This window comes from Schistocerca cancellata, chromosome 3 (genome assembly GCF_023864275.1).
Source record: "Schistocerca cancellata isolate TAMUIC-IGC-003103 chromosome 3, iqSchCanc2.1, whole genome shotgun sequence".
Lineage (NCBI taxonomy): Eukaryota > Metazoa > Arthropoda > Insecta > Orthoptera > Acrididae > Schistocerca > Schistocerca cancellata.
The window spans coordinates 297,202,083-297,223,665 of record NC_064628.1 but is presented as its reverse complement, the minus strand read 5'-3'; the positions used below and the strand labels follow the sequence as shown (position 1 = coordinate 297,223,665).

General features: G+C 42.9%; 1 protein-coding gene across 2 annotated transcripts in view; it reads left to right on the top strand.

Moving 5' to 3' along the window:
• The window catches only part of LOC126174997 (RING finger protein 145-like), a 195,814-nt gene that overhangs the window by 60,119 nt on the left and 114,112 nt on the right, over window positions 1-21,583 (top strand). The window lies entirely within an intron of this gene.

Below are 21,583 nucleotides of genomic sequence, written 5' to 3'. Positions count from 1 at the left end.
TCCATAATGTACTTTCATTTAGAATTAAGAGTTTCATGTTTGTTACTAATGTTGGTATGGTGTGTACAAATTCAGTAGTATCTCTTATTGCATGAATAGCTTCATGCTGGAGATTCTTGTTGCAAGATGGGTACAGAGGTCTTCTACCCTGTCACATGCACGTTTTCCATGGCTTGTTGCTGAAAATATCTATTTTTTGTCTTAATTTCTTTACTACAGTGTTGACCAAGCTCATAAAGCTGAAAGTGGTTTTTAAAATGAGATGCTGCACCATCAGTCACATACGCATGTTTAGGAAATGCATGGCCTCTGGAGGGTATGTCATCAATTATCATGCTGACAGCATAGCATGGATGTGCACTGTCATGAATGAGATCATCATTGACAATAGCAAAACAGCGTAATGTTCCAAGGAAGTGAGCAACACATGTGAATATTGATAATGTGAACTGTGCCATTGGGAACTTTGAATTTTGTTCTCAAAAGCAAAAGACCAGTTCTCAGCAAAGTTGAAATGAAGAACTAATGTGTCAATATTCTGGGATGTGCCTGATTTTACTTCTGCCATGATCTATATCTGAATCCTCTGGATTTGATGGTGAGCTACTCATTTCATGACCCAATGTCTAATCTCTGTAACCAGTTTCTCTGCCTCTACTGTCTTCTTCACCAACTCTCCTCCCTACCACAATCCACAGGTTACATCAGTGTCAGTATCCTGAAGGTGTCCTGCTTCAAGAGTCATCACTTCAGTACCAGAACACATTGCACACTCCTGCAATCAACATTTATCTTGCAACTCTTGACATACAGACAAAAGCATCAGGTCCATCTCTATGTACTTCTTTCCTGTGACATTGCTTATGTTGAAACAAACAAGTTTCAAATTGTGCAGTAAATACATGTGCATACTTCCTTCACTGGCTGGTGTTTTACTCAATTTGGTCGTAAGTAGTAGAATTTTGTGAGACCAACTTTTAAATTCAGGTTCTCTATTTTCATTAGGAGATTTGCTTCTCCTGTTGATCTTGTCATATATCTTTTTACCTTTTTAACTTTTTCACTATTTTTACTAACAGAGATAGCATCAGCCTGGTTAGGATTTTGCCTGTTGTAATCTTTGTCATCATCCAGAGCAACAGTACGTGTATCATCTTGCTACAGATGCCCACAGAAAGAAACTGGGCATGCCCAAATACCTTTCTCATTTATTATTTTATGAGCTTTTCAAATCAAATAATGTGAGGAAGTGAGTATGTATTTCTGTAACTGCTGCATATAGTAGTTACCTGGTATCAGTGTGAGTAACTGTACCTTCTCAGTATAGGTGGCTACTGAGATAGCAGTATTTAGGTTTTGAAACCGCACATCACATTTCGTGCACATATCACTATCCTCAGGTGCTGCACAAATTGCATGTACATTATACACTTCACAAAGTTTTGAAGATGTTGCTTGTGTAAAACTTGTTTCGATTTCTTCCACTTTCCTTTTTACATACTGTTTTCTTCTTGTGCTTCTTACCTTCCCTGGATATTTAAGGGGAGATATAGTTGGGGCTACAGCAGAAATGCTAACATTCAACACATCAACAACTTCACACCCAGGAATATAAACATCTGCACTGTCTGCTTCAGTTTCACATTCTGTGATGTGATCGTTTAGGTGGGTTGTCACTAAATCTCTTCTTGTAGTGAGTACAGCAATCCATGCACAATGGATGTGATGCTAATACCTTTACTTGAGGACCAAGATACCTCTGACAGATTTCTAACAACTGTGAAGTGCTTTTCACTTTTCTTAAACACTGCCTTCTTGTGTCTGTTTTCGTAGTCCACACACCTCATTCTTTTCACTACTGTGTTTCCTCACTGACATTGTATCTAACAAAAATTTTAAACCAAGTACAAAGTTTGATGCAGAATTGTTTATCTGCAAGTTTGCACTCATTTATTAGAAACAGAAGAGAACTGGAAACAGTGTTACCAGCATGCATATTTTACACTATAAATTCAGTGATGCGAAATGTGCAGGATGTTGAAAAATTTTTAACACTTTACACAGAAAAATATTGCTCACTGAGTTTGCATTGACTACTAACATATTAAATAAACAATATTTTGTGTAATTCTCAAAAGTTTTCAGGTGTAGGTTTTTGAGTAAATAATTTAAAACTTGTGAATACAATTTTTTACATTTTTAATAATAAATATTTACATAATACATATAGCTGGAGCAGAAAAGATACTGTTTATATTAACATCAGTAGTATCTGGTAATGCGACAGAAAAGATAGTGTTCTGTGACTTTCCAAATTAGATTTTTTTAAGTGGAAAAATTAACTTAAATTTCATACTTTCACCTGAAATTTGTAATTTAAAGGAAGCCCATAAATGTGTGGGTGTCAACTAAATTTCAACACATTAAGAGGGAGCTTAGACACGAAACGTGTGCCATGTCTCCAGTACTTTTGGTTTATCAGGGTTTTTTCCACTCTACTGTTTTAAGAGTTACTTACAAAATATACATTTTTCAGAGGGCTGTACCATTTACAAAAATTAAGGTAAAACAAAAATAGCTTATTTCTTAACACATATGATATAGAGGTCTAATATATATTTTTTACAGAAAAATTCATGACCACAAATTGACATGACCTGTTTGATTTGAGATGAACTCATCCCTATGTTACATTACATGTGGCTTCTATTTTTAAAATGACAAGTAATATCTCACTATATTGTGTTGATCCATGGTACCATTCTCACTATCCATTCAGGGTCACGAACCAGTAACCCAGTCAGCATTGGGGCCGTGCAGTACCAGATATCAATGGGTTTTTTCATCCAGATTTCCAAGCCTGTAATTTGGTTTCCTAATTTATGTACTGAAGACTTATTAAAATTCTTAGTTTGTTGTGCAAGATGCTGGTTATGGGTGTCATTGGGAAAATTTGCAAGCTACATTACAACCTTTTGTAGCTTATTATGTTAATGGAGGAATGCTGTAAATTGTTCATTGTTGCATTTTTTAGGTAATGATATGGTACATGCACATGTGTTCATTTGAAAATGGATTGACTTTTTGCTGACTCACAATATAAAAATTATAAGAAAATGATTTTAACATTTATATGGAATAGAACATTTTTGGGCACCAGCCATGGAAAAACTCTGTTTGATGGGATTGGTGGCACAACCAAGCAATTGGCTACTTATGCAAGCCTACAGAGGCCATCAACAAATCAAACATTGATGCCAAAAGATCTATTAAACTTTTGCAACCAAACTGGAGTTGTTACTTGGCCATTACATTGCTTGTATATGTGATAAAGTGGGTTGGCAACATTGACATATCAGCGGAACAAAATGATGCTCTGATAAAATTTATACATCCTCAAGGCCCAGCTTTTTCATTTTATTGGGCCAAAAGACAGGCTAGTTGTTGGGTACCTCATTTCCTTGCCCTCTTTTCCTTCAGTATCATCATCTGTATGATAGTATTAATTCCCAGACAGTGTACAGGAGAAACTAGCTAAAAAATTTCAAATAATGTAAACTACATTGTTGAGAAGTTTAAAATCAAATTTGATATTACTTCTTGCTTGTCACCAATGTAAGATACCCCAATAGATTTGAAGATCGGAGATAAAGTACTTAGCAAATGGCTTTGAAGCAGACAGGTGACACCACCTGGCTTATGAATATAAATTAAGAAACCAATTTACAGGCTTGAGAACCTGGATAAAGAAACACACTCGTGGCTTGTATGCTTGACTCCTATACCGATTGGGTTGCCAGTTCATATTTTGGACAGGTAGTGACAATATCACCATGGACCAACACAATATTTTGAGATATTACTTGTCAGTTTAAAATGGAAACCACAGTGTAACATGGGCAACAGGTTTCTGCGGTATAGCCTGTTGCCATGGCCATTCCCTCAAACTTGTCGGTCATTTTCAGTTATTGTTAGCGCATATTGGAAAATTCAAAATGATTTTCTGGATGCTTGACCACATGCTCTTTCCAATTGTGATTAGTTTGAAATTAGTCACAGAAAACAAATTTTCTTTTAGAAAATTGACTGTGACCTATTCTGAAATTTTTATGGAAATCAGGTTTGAACTGATTTTCCTGCAATTTAGAAAGCTGCATGTGAATGATATTTTATACTGAAAAACCTTATTGTTGTGACTCGCCGATCTTTCAAAGTGCCGCCGCGCAGTTACGCGCATCCTCTACATGCGGCACTGTCTGCCAGCCACGCAGCAGCAGCGCCTCTTAAGCGGCCAGCCAGCCAGCGGCCGCTAGACTCGGACTCAGTTATGATTTGACTGTTAAAGTGACACACGTCTTACTCTGTTTACTTGATCTGTGACTTTCATGTATTGTGTTGTCCTTGAAATATATTTGTTCAACTGGAAGTTATAACAATTGGCGACGAGGTAGTGAATTTTTCTTTTTCATCGTTGACCCACGTGTTTCCATGGCTACTTTAGAGCAACTATTGCAAGGTCTCATAGAACAGCAAATGCTTCTCACAAATGCAATTCGTGATTTCGTCACAGCATCAAATGCAGGGCGCCTCTCGTCGTTGTCTCTACATCCTTTTCCTCCTTACGACGAGACAGCGGAAGACTGGTCTGATTACGAAAAACGTCTTCGACAGCACTTCTTGGCATTTCATGTCGTGTATGAACAAACATGTAAGTCTCTGTTCCTTTCATGGATTTCACCTCAAATGTATCGGTTGTTGTCGCAATTGGCTCCTTTGAAAGATCCTGTATCTCTGTCCTTTGCTGAAATGTGCTCATTTCTGTCCGTCTATTTTCAAAAGCATATGCATGTGGTAGCCTCTCATATTGCCTTTTATCGTTGTCAAAAACAACCGAATCAACCCTATCACGCTTGGCCTGCTGAACTTCACGGCCTCAGTAGGAAGTGTCAATTTGTTACTGAAGTTCACAAAGAATCCTACGCAGATTCCATGGTATGGGATGCTATTATCCGGTCGACACCTGACAAAGAAGTTAGGCAACATGCCCTTCAGTTGGCAAATCTGACTCTAGATGAAGTCCTATCCATCGCCCAGTCTTTCGAAATTTCTTGCGTCGCTGGAGCGCAAATAAAGGCATGGGGTAACGTCAGGGAAATACAACTTCTGTGCGCTGTTGACGAAGCGTGTGGCGTGTCCCCGCCAGCCGACATGGCCACAGTATGCTCCCAAGCGCAGCCGCGGCCTAACCGTAAACAAACCTCTAAGAAATTGCAGCAAAACCCAAGGCAACTTCCTTCATGTCTGCGGTGTTTTACGAAACATTCACGAGAGGATTGTCCACAACGTTGGGGCGTATGTCACAAATGCAAAAAAAATGGTCATGTGTCATCTGTGTGCAAATCCGACCGCATACATGATGTTCATGAACATGGCGCTGATTCTGATTCTGTGTTGTCTGTCAATTGTACTTCTTCCCTTTCAGGGAAGTTATTCCTCACTGTCCAAATACTTGGTCGAGATGTTCGCATGCAGGTGGATACTGGTTCTGCTGCCACTATCATCAGTTCTCAGACATATCTTCAGTTGGGTTCCCCAATCCTGTCACCTGTCACTAGGCAATTACGGACTTACAATAAACAGAAGATTTCTCTCTTCAGAGAATTTGATGCTGAGGTATCTTACAAATCTGTTGTTCGCACTGTTCTCATATTTGTGGTCGACAGTAGTAACACAGAGAATCTTTTTGGTTTTGATGCCTTTCGCGTTTTTGGGTTCTCCATAGATGACTCTGTCAATATCGTCTCTGATGCTATTCCTTATGCTCAATTGGATTCCTTGTCGACGACATTTTCATCCCTTTTTTGTCCTGGGTTAGGCTGTGCTAACGACTTTGAAGCTCACATCACTCTCAAACCCACTGCTCGGCCTAAGTTTTTATGGGCTTAGTCCATTCCTGTGGCCCTTCGTGATCAGGTCAAATGGGAGCTGGATCGTCTCACTGCATCAGGGGTCTTGCTTCCTGTCACTTCCAGTGAGTGATTCTCTCCTGTCGTTGTCGTTGCTAAGCCAAATGGTGATATTCATCTCTGTGGTGATTTCAAAGCCACTGTAAATGCTCAATGCCTTATCGACACTTACCCTATGCCTCGACCTGAAGAATTTTTCACTAAACTTGCTGGAGGCCAGTATTTTTCTAAACTTGACCTGTCAGAAGCTTATAATCAACTTCCTCTCGACGCTGCTTCCCTGCAGTTTCTGGTCCTTAACACGCCTTTCAGTCTCTATCAATACCAACGATTGCCATTCACGGTTGCCAGCGCCCCTGCTCTCTTTCAGCGATTCTTGGAACATTTATTGCTCACTGTCCCTGGGTGTATAAATTACATGGACGACATTGTTGTCACTGGCTCCACCACTGAAGAACAGCTTCAGAATCTCTGCATACTTTTTCATGTGTTAAAGACTGCCGGTCTTAAGTGAAATCTTCAGAAATCAAAATTTTTTCAGGCATCTATCACATACTTGGGGTTTCAACTCTCTCGGGATGCTATTTGTCTGCTTCAGCAAACTGTCACTGCGATTGATGCCCTTCCTCGCCCTACATCTGTTAAGGAACTGCAGGCCTTCTTGGGGAAAATAGCATACTATCACAGGTTTTTACTGTCTGTTGCTTCGGTGGCTCAGCCGTTGCATCGCCTGTTGCATAAAAATGTGCCTTTTCACTGGTCCGCGTCATGCAATGCGGCTTTCCAGAAATTGAAGACTGTGCTGAAACAGGCCCTGTGCCTGGCTACTTATTGACCTGGCCAACATCTTGTTCTTGCAACGGACGCCTCTCAATATGGGGTTGGTGCAGTCCTTGCGCACCGTTGTTCTGACGGTTCTGAACAACCCATTGCTTATGGCTCCAAAACACTCACGGTTGCCCAACAAAAGTATTCTCAAATTGAAAAACAGCTTTGGCCATTATTTATGCTCTTCATAAGTTTGGTGTCTTTTCTCTATGGATCCAAATTTCATCTTGTTACGCATCACAAATCACTTGTTTCCTTGTTTCATCCATCAACGTCACTTCGCGACAAGGCTGCACACCACATCCAGCATTGGGCTCTTTACTTGTCTCGTTTCAATTATGAGATTCATTTCCGGCTGACGGCCTTCCCTTGGCTCCTGATCTGGCATTCGATAGGAACGAACTTTAGTGTTTCCACCTGGATGCTGCCGAGCAGCGGGTTGTGGACGGGTTCCCCATCACCGGGGACTGGCTGGCGGCTGCTACGCATTCTGACCCTACCCTCTCCTGGGTTTTGCGCTGTATTCAGACGGGTTGGCCAGATTGTCCATCCGCTAAGACTTCTGATCCATTGCAGAACTACTGCGCTTTGCGTTACCTCCTCACGGCTAGGGATGGTGTTATCCTCCTTTCCACCGAAAATGCTTCGGCACATGTTGTGGTATCTGCGTCTTTGCGTGCTTCGGTCTTGCGCCTCCTTCACCAAGGGCACTGGGGTATCTCTTGCACAAAATCTCTGGCGCGCCGTCATGTGTACTGGCCCGGCATCGACTCTGAAATTGCACACATGGTCACTGCCTGCGGCCCTTGTGCGTCACAGGCCGCAGCCCTGAAGTCATTTTTGTCACCGTGGCCTTAGTCTGAGAAGCCCTGGGAGCGTATTCATGCTGACTTCACGGGACCTTTTTTAGGTACTTATTGGCTTCTTGTTATTGACGCCTACTCTAACTTTCCTTTCATTGTCCATTTCACGTCGCCTACCGCCGCGGCAACCACCAGTGCTCTAGCTCGCATTTTCTCTTTGGAAGGCCTTCCCTCTACTCTTGTTATTGATAATGGTCCGCAATTTGCCTCTTCTGATTTTGCGGATTTTTGTTCCCTTCATGCATGTCACGGCACCTCCGTTCTATCCACAGTCAAACGGTGAGGCTGAACGACTGGTCCGCACATTTAAGGCTCAGGTGAGGAAATTCCTGACTTCTGCTGCGCTTCTCCAATTTCTGGCTTCTTACTGTTTCATCCCCATGGGCGACCACAGACCGGCTGAGCTCTTACGTGAACTACAGCCCCGCATGCTCCTTCATCTTCTGTGGCCTTCCACCTCATGGCCGCGGGTGCCTTCGCTAGGCCGGTTCACCGCCGGCGACCTTGTATGGGTATGGGGATATGGCAGGCAGCCAAAATGGAGTCCTGGCCGCATCTTAAGACACCATGGCCTACGCCTGTATGAAATCCAGATGGACACGGGTGTTGCAGTGCATCATTCGGACCAGCTACGGCCTCATGTGCCGGCAACGCCTGTTCCAGATGCCGCTACACCACCTTCGGCTCTACCTGATGCTCGGGATACTGGAATCTCTCATTACTCGCAACACAGTCCTCTCACCATCATATCGGTGCCAGCACAAGAACTGACGCCACCAGGAGACGTGCCCATGCAGGAACCAGATGACCATCATCTGTCAGAGCAACTCTACTCGCCTCCTTCTCCTATGGACGCAGGCACATTGCCCATGTCTCCTGGACTTGCCGCAACGGGCAGATTGGTGCACGGGGCCCCAGCAGATTCACCCCCCACATCTCCTGTCATCTCAACCCGTTATCATCGGGGACACTTCCATCCATACGGGAAGCCTCCTCCTCGAGACTTTATGGCCAGTCAAACAACACCTATGGACGTTGGCAATCTACAGGCCACCTCCATCAAGACCTGTGCAAAAACTTCAAAGGGGGGAAAAGTGTTGTGACTTGCTGATCTTTCAAAGTGCCGCCGTGCGGTTACGCGCGTCCTCTACGTGCGGCACTATCTGCCAGCCATACAGCAGCAGCGCCGCCTAAGCGGCCAGCCAGCCAGCGGCCGCTAGACTCTGACTCAGTTACGATTTGACTGTTAAAGTGACACACGTCTTACTCTGTTTACTTGATCTGTGACTTTCATGTATTGTGTTGTCCTTGAAATATATTTGTTCAACTGGAAGTTATAACATTTATATTTTGCAATTTCGCCTGAACCTTTCTGGCTGAACATTGTTGGTAAAATTCTGATCATTATTACTCTGAAGAGAGTGCAGAAAGTTGTAGAATATGGCCATTTCATTTCTTTCAACAAAATATTGCCCAAGAAATAACAGCTCAAAATCACCAGAAATTCACACTTGCTCTGCCTAGAGTAGCACACAGAATCAGGCAACGACTGTATCTCAGCCAGTATTGCTTCAATGAGTGTTGAACTTTACCAGTGTTCATTGGGGACATGTGTGAATGTACACATAAAATTTCAATGAAATTTGAGATGTTTGATCAGGGAGGTCAAGATTAGTTAAATGGAATGGCCTCACTTCAACACCTTGGAACTCTTAGCAGATCATTTTGAGGCCCAAACATTGAAATCATTTGGGCAGGTACTCACCACAACCTACTTCACATGTGGTGAGGAGTTCTGTGAACAAGTTGAGTAGCCATGGGCTATCCACATGCCCCCAGGATTGTGAATCTGTATGTGGAGCACTAAAAAAACTTCATGGCTCAAACCCAAACACTTCTGTTGTTAGGTAGATGACACCTTTGTTCTGTGGGAACATGGTAGAGAGACTCTGAATGAGTTCCTGGCACACAGGACAGAAGAATGGAAGATTGGGTTAATGCCCCATCGACATTGAGGTCATTACAGATGGAGCAAAGGCTTGGATTGTGTCAAGGACAGGGAAGGAAATTGGCCTTGCCCTTTCCATCCCGGCATTTGCCTGGAGTGATTAGAGAAATCACATAAAACCTAAATCTGAAAGGCAGGATGTGCGTTTGAACTGTCGTCCTGTCGAATGTGAGTCCAGTCTGCCAACCACTGTTCCACCTCGCTTGGTTCCTAACACACAAATTTGTACCTTTATGTAATGAGCTGTCGTTGATGCAGCCTTATGCTGTTCTAATAACTGCATACACAGAGCATGTACCATCTGTGACAAAGGAAAGCTTCCCAGATAAACTGCAATCTCTTAGACACGTGTTCCTCCAAAACGAGTACAGTGAAGAGATCAAATGGTACAGTGATCTGCAAAGAAGGAGGAAATAAACAGGTAGAAAAAGAGGAAGAGAAACTCACCTTTATCCGCTATATTTGGCCTCCCTCAGTCAAAATTGTGAGAACATTTAGGCCATCTTTTGAGCACCATGGTAAACAAAAGATATACTTGGCTTGGTAAAGGACAAGCTACCAAGCTGCAACTGCAAATATCCTGTGTGTGTGTGTGTGTGTGTGTGTGTGTGTGTGTGTGTGTGTGTGTGTGTATGTATATATATATATATATATATATATATATATATATGGTTATAATAGAAGGAAACATTCCACATAGGAAAAATATACCTAAAAACAAAGATGATGTGACTTGCCAAATGAAAGTGCTGGCAGGTCGACAGACACACAAACGAACACAAACATACACACAAAATTCAAGCTTTCGCAACAAACTGTTGCCTTATCAGGAAAGAGGGAAGAAGAGGGAAAGACGAAAGGATGTGGGTTTTAAGGGAGAGGGTAAGGAGTCATTCCAGTCCCGGGAGCGGAAAGACTTACCTTAGGGGGAAAAAAGGACGGGTATACACTCGCGCACACACACACATATCCATCCACACATATACAGACACAAGCAGACATATTTAAAGACAAACTCTTTGTCTTTAAATATGTCTGCTTGTGTCTGTATATGTGTGGATGGATATGTGTGTGTGTGTGCGAGTGTATACCCGTCCTTTTTTCCCCCTAAGGTAAGTCTTTCCGCTCCCGGGACTGGAATGACTCCTTACCCTCTCCCTTAAAACCCACATCCTTTCGTCTTTCCCTCTCCTTCCCTCTTTCCTGATGAGGCAACAGTTTGTTGCGAAAGCTTGAATTTTGTGTGTGTGTTTGTGTTCGTTTGTGTGTCTGTCGACCTGCCAGCACTTTCATTTGGCAAGTCACATCATCTTTGTTTTTAGGTATATATATATATATATATATATATATATATATATATATATATATATAATAGAGGGAAACATTCCACGTGGGAAAAATATATTTAAAAAGAAAGATGATGAGACTTACCAAACAAAAGCGCTGGCAGGTCGATAGACACACAAACAAACACAAACATACACACAAAATCTAGCTTTCGCAACCAACGGTTGCCTCGTCAGGAAAGAGGGAAGGAGAAGGAAAGACAAAAGGATATGGGTTTTAAGGGAGAGGGTAAGGAGTCATTCCAATCCCGGGAGCGGAAAGACTTACCTTAGGGGGAAAAAAGGACAGGTATACACTCGCACACACACACATATCCATCCATACATACAAGACACAAGCAGACATTTGTAAAGGCAAAGAGTTTGAGCAGAGATGTCAGTCGGGACGGAAGTATAGAGGCAAAGATGATGTTGAAAGACAGGTGAGGTATGAGCGGCGGCAGATTGAAATTAGGAATTAGCGGAGATTGAGGCCTGGCGGATAGCGAGAAGAGAGGATATGCTGAAGGGCAAGTTCCCATCTCCGGAGTTCTGACAGGTTGGTGTTAGTGGGAAGTATCCAGATAACCCGGACGGTGTAACACTGTGCCAAGATGTGCTGGCCGTGCACCAAGGCATGTTTAGCCACAGGGTGATCCTCATTACCAACAAACACTGTCTGCCTGTGTCCATTCATGCGAATGGACAGTTTGTTGCTGGTCATTCCCACATAGAACGCTTCACAGTGTAGGCAGGTCAGTTGGTAAATCACGTGGGTGCTTTCACACGTGGCTCTGCCTTTGATCGTGTACACCTTCCGGGTTACAGGACTGGAATAGGTGGTGGTGGGAGGGTGCATGGGAGAGGTTTTACACCGGGGACGGTTACAGGGGTAGGAGCCAGAGGGTAGGGAAGGTGGTTTGGGGATTTCATAGGGATGAACTAAGAGGTTACGAAGGTTGGGTGGACGGCGGAAAGACACTCTTGGTGGAGTGGGGAGGATTTCATGAAGGATGGATCTCATTTCAGGGCAGGATTTGAGGAAGTCGTATCCCTGCTGGAGAGCCACATTCAGAATCTGATCCAGTCCCGGAAAGTATCCTGTCACAAGTGGGGCACTTTTGGGGTTCTTCTGTGGAGGGTTCCGGGTTTGAGGAGATGAGGAAGTGGCTCTGGTTATTTGCTTCTGTACAAGGTCGGGAGGGTAGTTACGGGATGCAAAAGCTGTTTTCAGGTTGTTGGTGTAATGGTTCAAGGATTCCGGACTGGAGCAGATTCGTTTGCCACGAAGACCTAGGCTGTAGGGAAGGGACCGTTTGATGTGGAATGGGTGGCAGCTGTCGTAATGGAGGTACTGTTGCTTGTTGGTGGGTTTGATGTGGACGGACGTGTGAAGCTGGCCATTGGACAGGTGGAGGTCAACGTCAAGGAAAGTGGCATGGGATTTAGAGTAGGGCCAGGTGAATCCGATGGAACCAAAGGAGTTGAGGTTGGAGAGGAAATTCTGGAGTTCTTCTTCACTGTGAGACCAGATCATGAAAATGTCATCAATAAATCTGTACCAAACTTTGGGTTGGCAGGCCTGGGTAACCAAGAAGGCTTCCTCTAAGCGACCCATGAATAGGTTGGCGTACGAGGGGGCCATCCTGGTACCCATGGCTGTTCCCTTTAATTGTTGGTATGTCTGGCCTTCAAAAGTGAAGAAGTTGTGGGTCAGGATGAAGCTGGCTAAGGTAATGAGGAAAGAGGTTTTAGGTAGGGCGGCAGGTGATCGGCGTGAAAGGAAGTGCTCCATCGCAGCGAGGCCCTGGACATGCAGAATATTTGTGTATAAGGAAGTGGCATCAATGGTTACAAGGATGGTTTCCGGGGGTAACAGACTGGGTAGGGATTCCAGGCGTTCGAGAAAGTGGTTGGTGTCTTTGATGAAGGATGGGAGACTGCATGTAATGGGTTGAAGGTGTTGATCTACGTAGGCAGAGATGCGTTCTGTGGGGGCTTGGTAACCAGCTACAATGGGACGGCCGGGATGATTGGGTTTGTGAATTTTGGGAAGAAGGTAGAAGGTAGGGGTGCGGGGTGTTGGTGGGGTCAGGAGGTTGATGGAGTCAGGTGAAAGGTTTTGTAGGGGGCCTAAGGTTCTGAGGATTCCTTGAAGCTCCGCCTGGACATCAGGAATGGGGTTACCATGGCAAACTTTGTAAGTGGTGTTGTCTGAAAGCTGACGCAGTCCCTCAGCCACATACTCCCGACGATCAAGTACCACAGTCGTGGAACCCTTGTCCGCCGGAAGAATGACGATGGATTGGTCAGCCTTCAGATCACGCATAGCTTGGGCTTCAGCAGTGGTGATGTTGGGAGTAGGATTGAGGTTTTTTAAGAAGGATTGAGAGGCAAGGCTGGAAGTCAGAAATTCCTGGAAGGTTTGGAGAGGGTGATTTTGAGGAAGAGGAGGTGGGTCCCACTGTGACGGAGGACGGAACTGTTCCAGGCATGGTTCAATTTGGATAGTATCTTGGGGAGTTGGATCATTAGGAGTAGGATTAGGATCATTTTTCTTCGTGGCAAAGTGATATTTCCAGCAGAGAGTACGGGTGTAGGACAGTAAATGTTTGACAAGGGCTGTTTGGTTAAATCTGGGAGTGGGGCTGAAGGTGAGGCCTTTGGATAGGACAGAGGTTTCGGATTGGGAGAGAGGTTTGGAGGAGAGGTTAACTACTGAATTGGGGTGTTGTGGTTCCAGAGTGTGTTGATTAGAATTTTGAGGTTTTGGAGGGAGTGTAGCTGGAAGTGGGAGATTGAGTAGATGGGAGAGACTGGGTTTGTGTGCAATGAGAGGAGGTTGAGGTTTGCTGGAAAGGTTGTGAAGGGTGAGTGAGTTGCCTTTCCAGAGGTGGGAAACCAGGAGATTGGATAGTTTTTTAAGGTGGAGGGTGGCATGTTTTTCTAATTTGCGGTTGGCCTGTAGGAGGATGCTCTGAACAACTGGTGTGGATGTGGGAGAGGAAAGATTGAGGACTTTTATTAGGGACAGGAGTTGATGGGTGTGTTGATTGGCTGAGTGGATGTGTAGGTGAAGGATTAGGTGGGTGAGGGCAATGGATTGTTCGGTTTGGAACTGGTATAGGGACTGATGGAAAGAAGGGTTGCAGCCAGAGATGGGAACTTTAAGTGTGAGGCCTTTGGGGGTGATGCCAAATGTCAGACAAGCCCAAGAAAATAAAATATGGGAGTGTAATCTGGCTAGGGCGAAGACATGTTTGCGGAGGGAATGTAAATAAAACTTAATGGGGTCGTTGTGGAGGTGTTGTGAGGGTGACATGGTACTAGAAGGTGGAAAGTGGAACACGAGGCTGAAATGAAAATGAAAATAAATATAAAAATATATGGGGAGAGATAAAGGTAAAACTAGAAAGCAAATGGAGATCTGGTGTGAAAAAAGGCGAAAAAGGGTTGGTTAGATCTGGGCTATGTTGATCCTGTGGTGAACTTGTGTAGGTAGATAATGATGTGCATAAAGGTTAGTGCCGCCAAAACACGTTAAAGGGTGGAGAAATACGGGAAAATTTCGAAAAAACTACGTGAGGATGTATTAAAAGGGTGGTTTGGTGGTGGCAGATTATGGAAATGAAGCAACAATCCTACTCCCAACATCACCACTGCTGAAGCCCAAGCTATGCGTGATCTGAAGGCTGACCAATCCATCGTCATTCTTCCGGCGGACAAGGGTTCCACGACTGTGGTACTTGATCGTCGGGAGTATGTGGCTGAGGGACTGCGTCAGCTTTCAGACAACACCACTTACAAAGTTTGCCATGGTAATCCCATTCCTGATGTCCAGGCGGAGCTTCAAGGAATCCTCAGAACCTTAGGCCCCCTACAAAACCTTTCACCTGACTCCATCAACCTCCTGACCCCACCAACACCCCGCACCCCTACCTTCTACCTTCTTCCCAAAATTCACAAACCCAATCATCCCGGCCGTCCCATTGTAGCTGGTTACCAAGCCCCCACAGAACGCATCTCTGCCTACGTAGATCAACACCTTCAACCCATTACATGCAGTCTCCCATCCTTCATCAAAGACACCAACCACTTTCTCGAACGCCTGGAATCCCTACCCAGTCTGTTACCCCCGGAAACCATCCTTGTAACCATTGATGCCACTTCCTTATACACAAATATTCTGCATGTCCAGGGCCTCGCTGCGATGGAGCACTTCCTTTCACGCCGATCACCTGCCGCCCTACCTAAAACCTCTTTCCTCATTACCTTAGCCAGCTTCATCCTGACCCACAACTTCTTCACTTTTGAAGGCCAGACATACCAACAATTAAAGGGAACAGCCATGGGTACCAGGATGGCCCCCTCGTACGCCAACCTATTCATGGGTCGCTTAGAGGAAGCCTTCTTGGTTACCCAGGCCTGCCAACCCAAAGTTTGGTACAGATTTATTGATGACATTTTCATGATCTGGTCTCACAGTGAAGAAGAACTCCAGAATTTCCTCTCCAACCTCAACTCCTTTGGTTCCATCGGATTCACCTGGCCCTACTCTAAATCCCATGCCACTTTCCTTGACGTTGACCTCCACCTGTCCAATGGCCAGCTTCACACGTCCGTCCACATCAAACCCACCAACAAGCAACAGTACCTCCATTACGACAGCTGCCACCCATTCCACATCAAACGGTCCCTTCCCTACAGCCTAGGTCTTCGTGGCAAACGAATCTGCTCCAGTCCGGAATCCTTGAACCATTACACCAACAACCTGAAAACAGCTTTTGCATCCCGTAACTACCCTCCCGACCTTGTACAGAAGCAAATAACCAGAGCCACTTCCTCATCTCCTCAAACCCGGAACCCTCCACAGAAGAACCCCAAAAGTGCCCCACTTGTGACAGGATACTTTCCGGGACTGGATCAGATTCTGAATGTGGCTCTCCAGCAGGGATACGACTTCCTCAAATCCTGCCCTGAAATGAGATCCATCCTTCATGAAATCCTCCCCACTCCACCAAGAGTGTCTTTCCGCCGTCCACCCAACCTTCGTAACCTCTTAGTTCATCCCTATGAAATCCCCAAACCACCTTCCCTACCCTCTGGCTCCTACCCCTGTAACCGTCCCCGGTGTAAAACCTGTCCCATGCACCCTCCCACCACCACCTATTCCAGTCCTGTAACCCGGAAGGTGTACACGATCAAAGGCAGAGCCACGTGTGAAAGCACCCACGTGATTTACCAACTGACCTGCCTACACTGTGAAGCGTTCTATGTGGGAATGACCAGCAACAAACTGTCCATTCGCATGAATGGACACAGGCAGACAGTGTTTGTTGGTAATGAGGATCACCCTGTGGCTAAACATGCCTTGGTGCACGGCCAGCACGTCTTGGCACAGTGTTACACCGTCCGGGTTATCTGGATACTTCCCACTAACACCAACCTGTCAGAACTCCGGAGATGGGAACTTGCCCTTCAGCATATCCTCTCTTCTCGCTATCCGCCAGGCCTCAATCTCCGCTAATTCCTAATTTCAATCTGCCGCCGCTCATACCTCACCTGTCTTTCAACATCATCTTTGCCTCTATACTTCCGTCCCGACTGACATCTCTGCTCAAACTCTTTGCCTTTACAAATGTCTGCTTGTGTCTTGTATGTATGGATGGATATGTGTGTGTGTGCGAGTGTATACCTGTCCTTTTTTCCCCCTAAGGTAAGTCTTTCCGCTCCCGGGATTGGAATGACTCCTTACCCTCTCCCTTAAAACCCATATCCTTTTGTCTTTCCTTCTCCTTCCCTCTTTCCTGACGAGGCAACCGTTGGTTGCGAAAGCTAGATTTTGTGTGTATGTTTGTGTTTGTTTGTGTGTCTATCGACCTGCCAGCGCTTTTGTTTGGTAAGTCTCATCATCTTTCTTTATATATATATATATATATATATATATATATATATATATAGTTAATAGAAGGAAACATTCCACATAGGAAAAATATACCTAAAAACAAAGATGATGTGACTTACCAAATGAAAGTGCTGGCAGGTCGACAGACACACAAACGAACACAAACATACACACAAAATTCAAGCTTTCACAACAAACTGTTGCCTCATCAGGAAAGAGGGAAGGAGAGGGAAAGACGAAAGGATGTGGGTTTTAAGGGAGAGGGTAAGGAGTCATTCCAGTCCCGGGAGTGGAAAGACTTACCTTAGGGGGAAAAAAGGACGGGTATACACTCGCGCGCGCACACACACACACATATCCATCTGCATATATATATATATATATATATATATATATATGGATGGATATGTGTGTGTGTGTGTGTGTGTGTGTGTGTGTGTGTGTATACCTGTCATTTTTTCCCCCTAAGGTAAGTCTTTCCGCTCCCGGGATTGGAATGACTCCTTACCCTCTCCCTTAAAACCCAAATCCTTTCGTCTTTCCCTCTCCTTCCCTCTTTCCTGATGAGGCAACCGTTGGTTGCGAAAGCTTGAATTTTGTGTGTATGTTTGTGTTTGTTTGTGTGTCTATCGACCTGCCAGCGCTTTTGTTTGGTAAGTCTCATCATCTTTCTTTTTAGCATTCCTTGTGAGTGTGGCTGTCAGTACATCGGGCGAGCACAGGGCTGCATCCATCTTGGAATGCTACATGGAACACGTTAGCTACGTATGTCTGGGGCATTAGACTAGATTAGATTTACTTTCATTCCATTTGATCCGTAGTGAGGTGGTCATCCAGGATGTAGAACATGTCAGAAAAACAACAATACATGACAAATATTTGCAACTAAAACAAGTAAGCTAATGTACCATTCCACAGGTCCCAAGTGGAATGATTGTCCTTTTTTAATGAACGCTATATGAAAGAGTCATTTTACAAATACTAATGCACTGAATTTAAAATAAAATTTTATTTATTTATTTATAAGGTAATAAACGTGTAATACAACTACTATATTACTTATTTACAATGAACGCATTACTGCACTGAAATGGTGCAGAAGTTAGATTATACTTACACACACACACACACACACACACACACACACACACACACACAATGAACGCATTACTGCAATATATGTACGCAAATCAGTTGGTTTTACTGAGAAATTCATCAATGAAGTAAAAGGAGTTGGCCACCAATAAATCCTTTAGGCTTCTCTTAAACTGAATTTCATTGGTTGTTAAGCTGCTGCTGGCAAGTTATTGAAAATTTGTGTTCCTGAATAATGCACACCTTTTTGTTCAAGACTAAGTGACTTTAAATCCTTGGGAAGATTATTCTTATTTCTAGTATTGATTCCATGAATTGAGCTGTTGGTTTGAAAAAATGATATATTTTTAATGACAAATTTAATTAAGGAATAAATATATTGGGAAGCAGTAGCTAGTATCCCTAGTTCCCTAAACAAGTTTCTGCAGGATGTTCTTGAGTTCACATCACATATAACTCTTACTGCACGTTTTTGTGCCCGGAAAACTTTAGCTTGGCTTAATGAATTACCCCAAAAAATAATCCCATATGACATTGTGGAGTGAAACTAAGCATAGTATGCCAGCTTTTTCATTTATATCCCCTATGTCTGACACAATTCGCATTGCAAATAGAGATTTGTTAAGACACTTCAGCAGTTCTGTGGTGTGCTCCTCCCAGTTGAATTTATCATCAAGCTGTCATCTCAAGAATTTAACACTGTCCACTTCTTCTGTCTTCTTATCATCGTATGTTAAGCATATACTCGTGGGACACCTCTTACAAGTTCTGAACTGCATGTAGTGTGTTTTTTCAAAGTTTAGTGACAAAGAATTGGCTAGGAACCAGTGATTAATATCCACAAATATTTTATTAGGTGATCTTTCTAAGACTACACTTGATTTGCAATTTATTGGAATGTTTGTATCATCGGCAAACAAAACAAACTTGTCATCTGGTAATGTTCCTGATGAAAGGTCATTGATATACACAAGAATAAGTAAAGGCCCCAAAATGGAACATTGTGGGACCCCACATGTAATTAGTCCCCAGTTGGATGATGCCTGATACCTTGATACATGTCTCTTTCCTAATAACACCCTATGTTTCCTGCCAGAGATATATGATTTGAACCATTTTACTGCATTTTCTGTTACACAATAATATTCTAATTTATTTAAAAGGATATTGTGATTCTCAATATCAGAACCCTTTATAAATCCAAACTGTGACTTTGACAGTATGTTATTTGAGATAAGATGGTTATAAAGCCGATTGTACATCACTTTTTCTAAAATTTTGAGAATGCTGGCAACAGTGAAATTGGATGGAAATTTGATGCTATTTCTTTATCTCCCTTCTTAAATAGTGGCTTAACTTGAGCATATTTCAACCATTCAGGAAATATTCCACTGATAAATGGCTGGTTACACAGATAGCTTAATATGTTACTTAGCTCAGAATCACATTCTTTAATTAACTTTGTTGATATTTCATCATACCCACTAGATGTTTCTGATTTTAAAGAAAATAAAGCATTAAGATACATCAGCAGTGGCAGAACACAGTCTGAAGAGGGACGTACATCGAATTTAAAATAAAAATATTGAGCTAAGCTGGTGACTTTTGGTAGAGCATCATCAATGAATCATTTGAGATAACATTCCATGACAATCACACCAACAGGCAGGAGAGCTATCAACTAAATTTGGCATGGGACAAAGCACTAGCAGCTGTATGCCAAGAACGCCCCCAGCAGTTGACACTTCACAGGCCTGGGCAAGACTCTCAATGCATTCAGCATTGAGAGTCAAACGGTGGCCTGTCTCTCTCTTAGCATATATCACTGAACCCCATGTCTCAAATAAGGAGTGAGGAGAGATGGCCACCACTCAGGTATATATAAGGGACCCCTGCACACTTTCTACACATTGCTGGAAGATAATGAGAGTGACACTCATCAAAACATCATGGATTTTCAATGCAGTCACCCACGTGAAAGCCAGAGAAGATTTCATCACCTGTATGTGCCAGAAAAGTCTACAGTCATATTATAAATGATTTCTGATTCACACTTCCAATCTGGCTCAACATTAGAGGGCTAGTTTCAGGTCTAATGGTGCAGTTCGTTGACTTTAACAAATGCCTTGAACATATCTTGAACCACTGTTCAGTTTATCTGCCATTGACCAGGAAGAACCAACATGAGCTCAAGGTCCAGGTGATAAGAATAATTTTGCTGTGGTTTGGGCTACAGTTTTTATCTAGTTGTATGTTTTGCTTTCTAGCTTCTGGGATAATTGCATTATAAGTATCAGTAGGATTTCTCCATTAAAAGTATGTCATTTTTCCAGTTTCTGTGATTGATGTTGCAGTTGACATTTATTCACATCTTTAACATTAGTGGGCTCTTGACATATGTTTCATTGAGCATGAAAAGTAATAGGCTGTGTAGTTAAAGTGATCAGACATCATACATTAAGTTCTCCTTAGCAGTAGTCCTGTCTGTGAGATGTTCATAGACCTGCCATTGACATGCCATTTTCAGTGTAGCACAAAGTGAGCAGCTGTTATATAGAGAGTAGACATTTATGAAAATTGAGCAGTGTGTATGAGAGCGAATAGTTATTTATAGACTTGCAGTAACTCTAATATTTTATTTATCGTATTTTACCCAGTACATTTGCCTATGTCCGCTTTGTGTCATTAAGCAGCTGTCAAAACAACTTCATGCTACTCAAGAATGACAACCAATTCATTTCATATAACAGATTAGCCCACTATTTCGTTAAGATTTTTTATACAACAGAGTATACTATGTGACTCGGATATACCACACAAGTTGTTTGTAAATGACCAGCTGAGACTTATCAGGTAAAAAGTGATTTACACAGGTCTTTAAAATTAGATTGAATGGTAAACTTCACAATGCTTCTGATCAATCATAAATTGGAGAAACAAAGTCAACTAAAGCATGTTTAGTGAAAATGTGGTACCAAGTTAGTATCACTGAACTGAGCTTTCAAGCATGAATACTTTTCATGAATAAAGCTATCTGGCATGTTGTGCTAATTTGATTACATAGAACCAAAAAACTTCCTGCTGATGATGGATTGAAAAATGATTAACTCAAGAAATAAATTGTGTACAATTATGAGTGTGCTAAAAAGTACATTCCCAACTACATCCTTTCATTTGGGAGTGCTAGTTCAGGAAGGCAGGCTAGTGAGCTTTTCAGGAGTTAGAGAACTAGGAGAGAGGTAGTGAGTTGTTAACACTGTTAGGTGGGCCATGATTCATTCCTTGATGCCTCATTGATACTTTGCTCACAATAAATGTGATTAAGAGTTATAATCTTGGGCTGTCATACAGTTTTAAGTTGTCAGGAAGTATCATAACTTATATTTGTGTCAGTTTCATATTCAGACTACAGTGACACCCATTCCTAATTTAACTGGAGAGATTATATTTTATTAGCTGCAGTTGGCTTCTTCAATACCAAAATCAATTTAGTGTTCACTGACAGCAATATAGATTTTCTTGATGCAGGTGCTGAATATTCAGTTTCGTGATATTATGTATAACACCTGATTTATTGACGAGAGAAGCATATA